This window comes from Capra hircus, chromosome 23, assembly GCF_001704415.2.
Source record: "Capra hircus breed San Clemente chromosome 23, ASM170441v1, whole genome shotgun sequence".
NCBI lineage: Eukaryota > Metazoa > Chordata > Mammalia > Artiodactyla > Bovidae > Capra > Capra hircus.
In genome coordinates, this window is record NC_030830.1 from 15,084,435 (window position 1) to 15,088,584 (window position 4,150).

The following is a 4,150-nucleotide window of genomic DNA, read 5'->3' on the forward strand; positions in this document are numbered from 1 at the left end:
ATGCAAAGAGTTGACTCATTGGAAAAGACTCTGATGCTAGGAGGGATGGGGGGCAGGAGGAGAAGGGGACAACAGAGGATGAGATGGCTGGATGGCATCTCAGACTCGATGGACGTGAATCTGAGTGAACTCCAGGAGTTGGTGATGGACAGGGAGGCCTGGCATGCTGCGATCCATGGGGTCGCAAAGAGTCGGACACAACTGAGCGACTGAACTGAACTGAACTGAATTGATTTGCATCATTATGCATTCACGGATGTTATTTTCTACTTTAGGTGATAATCCACTGCTACTTTAAAAAAATTATTTTGTTTATTTACTTATTTTTGGCTGCTGGATTTCCGTTGCCGTGTGGGCTTTTCTCTGGCTACGGAGAGCAGGGGTACTCTCTGCTGCAGTGCATGGGCTTCTCCTTGTGGTGGCTCCTCTTGTTGTGAAGCACAGACCGTAGGGAGTGTGGGCTTCAGTAGTTGCTGCTCCCAGGCTGCCGAGCACAGACTCACTAGTTGTGGAGCACAGGCTGGGTTGCTCCTTGGCATGTGGAATCTTCCCCAACCGGGGGTGGAACTCATGTCCCTGCATTGACAGATGGATTCTTTACAACTGAGCTACCAGGGAAGCCCCAGTGCAACTTTTAAGGTATCTTGCTCAATGTCTTCCAGCTTTGGCCACTGAGAACCATTTTGGAAACAAGTTCTGGTCACTGGGCCTGCTGGTTGCTCTTTCAGGCTCCCTCAGCTGGCAGAGTAAAGAAATGTATGTGTGCAGCCAACCTATGTGTATGCCTGTATTTCTCTGTGCAGCCATCTGTATCCACATTAAGTTCTTACCGTCATCTACTCTGTCTCCCTTCCATGTGGATTATTCTAACTGCCGCCTCTTTTTTATCTGCAAATTCTCTGACAAGAAAACTGGCTCCCACCATCCACCTGCTCAATTGTTCAGGCCCAGCAAACATGTATAATGGTGTCAGAACTGTGAAACCGGTGCACCGTGGGAACTGACTTTATCAGCTGAAATGCTGACCTGTGTGAACCGGTGCACCATGGGAACTGACTTTATCCCCTGAGGCGCCGTCCTGTGTGAACCGGTGCACCGTGGGAACCGACTTTCCCCTGAGGCGCCGTCCTGTGTGAACCGGTGCACCGTGGGAACCGACTTTCCCCTGAGGCGCCGTCCTGTGTGAACCGGTGCACCGTGGGAACTGACTTTATCCCCTGAAGCGCCGTCCTGTGTGAACCGGTGCACCGTGGGAACTGACTTTCCCCTGAGGCGCCGTCCTGTGTGAACCGGTGCACCGTGAGAACCGACTTTCCCCTGAGGCGCCGTCCTGTGTGAACCGGTGCACCGTGAGAACCGACTTTCCCCTGAGGCGCCGTCCTGTGTGAACCGGTGCACCGTGGAGAACCGACTTTCCCCTGAGGCGCCGTCCTGTGTGAACCGGTGCACCGTGGAGAACCGACTTTCCCCCTGAGGCGCCGTCCTGTGTGAACCGGTGCACCGTGGGAACCGACTTTCCCTGAGGCGCCGTCCTGTGTGAACCGGTGCACCGTGGGAACCGACTTTCCCCTGAGGCGCCGTCCTGTGTGAACCGGTGCACCGTGGGAACCGACTTTCCCCTGAGGCGCCGTCCTGTGTGAACCGGTGCACCGTGGGAACCGACTTTCCCCTGAAGCGCCGTCCTGTGTGAACCGGTGCACCGTGGGAACTGACTTTCCCCTGAGGCGCCGTCCTGTGTGAACCGGTGCACCGTGAGAACCGACTTTCCCCTGAGGCGCCGTCCTGTGTGAACCGGTGCACCGTGGGAACCGACTTTCCCCCCAAGGCGCCGTCCTGTGTGAACCGGTGCACCGTGGGAACCGACTTTCCCCTGAGGCGCCATCCTGTGTGAACCGGTGCACCGTGGGAACCGACTTTCCCCTGAGGCGCCGTCCTGTGTGAACCGGTGCACCGTGGGAACCGACTTTCCCCTGAGGCGCCGTCCTGTGTGAACCGGTGCACCGTGGGAACCGACTTTCCCCCTGAGGCGCCGTCCTGTGTGAACCGCTGCACCGTGGGAACCGACTTTCCCCCTGAGGCTCCATCCTGTGTGCAGTGCCTTCTGCTTTAGCCTTAGGGCCTCCTCTCCTTTCCACAGAGACAAGATCAGCACTTCCCCACCCCCAGCTCTCCTTGGTGTGGTCGTTTTGTACTTTTGTGATACAGTTAGGCTCTCTTGTCACAGTCAACTTTTTTTTTTTTTTTTAATCTCCAGCATTATTAGGAGCATAAAGTTCATTCTTGGTGTAGTCAAGTTCTGTGGGTTTTCACATGTCTGATCTTATGTACTCATCATGACAGTGTCATATAGTTTCACTCGACTGAAATTCCCTGTGCTCCACCTGTTCATTCCTCCCCTTCCATGTCCCCACTCCTGGCAACCACTGATTTATTTTTCTTTAACCACTGATCTTTTTATTGCCTGTATAGTTTGCCTTTTCCAAAATGTCATAGAATGGAATCAAACAGTACGTGGCCTTTTCAGACTGGCCTTTTACTTAGAAATAGTCATTTAAGCTTCATCCGTGTGTCTCTGTGGCTTGATAGCTCATTTCTTCCTATTGCTGAATAGTCCACTGCATGGATGTACCACAGTTTATCCTTCACCTATTAAAGGACATCTTGGTTGCTTCCAGTTTTGGGAAATTATGAATAAAGCTGCTATAAACATCTGTGTTCAGGTTTTTGTGTAGACTTGACTTTTCAATTCATTTGGGTAAACAAGTAGGAGTATAATTGATACTAAGACCGTGTTTAGCTTTTTAAGAAACTGCCGAACTTTTTCCACAGTAGCTGTACCATTTTACATTTCCAGCAGTGATGAAAAAGTTACTTATTTCCACATCCTCTTCAGTAACTGGTATTGTTACATTTTATGGTTTTTTTTTTTTTTTTTTTGTACACAAACGTTTATTTCTCAATTAAACATTCCCTTTAAACACAAGGAATGAATTCTAAATCTTCATAAACATGAATTAATTTTAGCCATTCTAAAAGGTGTCTAGTGATAGCTAAAATAAACAGCTCATTGCTGTTTTAATTCCTTTATGACAAATGGTACTAAGCACTTTTTCATTTTTTTTTGCCAGGTCCATATTTTCTCAGTGGGCTTTCCAGATATTTTGCACATTTTCAATATGGTAGTTTCATTTTGTACTGTTGAGTTTTAAGAGTTTTTAAAGAATATTTGAATAGAAATCTTCTATCAGATACATGCTTTGCAAATATTTTCTCACAATATGTGAAACCTCTTCATTTTCTTAATAGTCTCTTTGCAGAGCAGAAGTTTTTCATTTTAAGAAAGCCTAATTTATCAATTTCTCTATCATAGGTCATGTTTTTGGTATTATATCTAAAAATTCATTGCCAAACCCAGGGTCACCTAGATTTCCTGTTTTCTCTAGAAGTTTTATAGTTTTGCATTTCAAATGTATGACTGTGATTGTTTAGTTAGTTTTTGTGAAAGGAATAAGGTCTGTGTCTACATTTGGGGGGGACTATCATTCTAATTATTCCAATCCCATTTGTTGAAAAGTATCATTTCTCTATGGAATTACCTTTGCTTCATTGTCAAAGATTAGTTGACTGTATATGGGTGGGTCTTTTCCTGGGTGTTCTATTCTGTTCCAGTGATCTAATGTCTATTTTCTTTCATCAGCACAATACTGTCCTGACCTTTGTACCTCTGTAGAGTTTTGAGGTCGGGTGATGTGTGTCCTCCAACTTTATTCTCCTTCTACAGTATTGTGTTGGCTATTCTGAGGTTTTCTTCATTTTCATAACATAGTTTTCATATAGAATTAGTCAATATCAACAGAATAACTTCCTAGGCTTCTGTTGGTACTACATTAAATCTGTAGATAAGTTAGAAGAACTGACATTTTAAGAATATTTATTCTTCCAATCCGTGAATTTGGAATATCTTTCCATTTATTTATATCTTTTATTTCATTCATCAGAATTTTGTCATTTTCCACGTTCAAACTTTTTCCGTATTTTCTTAGATTTATGCCTAATTCATTCTTTGATGCTGATATAAATGATATTAAGTTTCAGCTGTTCATTCTTTTTCTTGTCCTACGGCACTTGCTCAGACTTGCAGTACAATGCT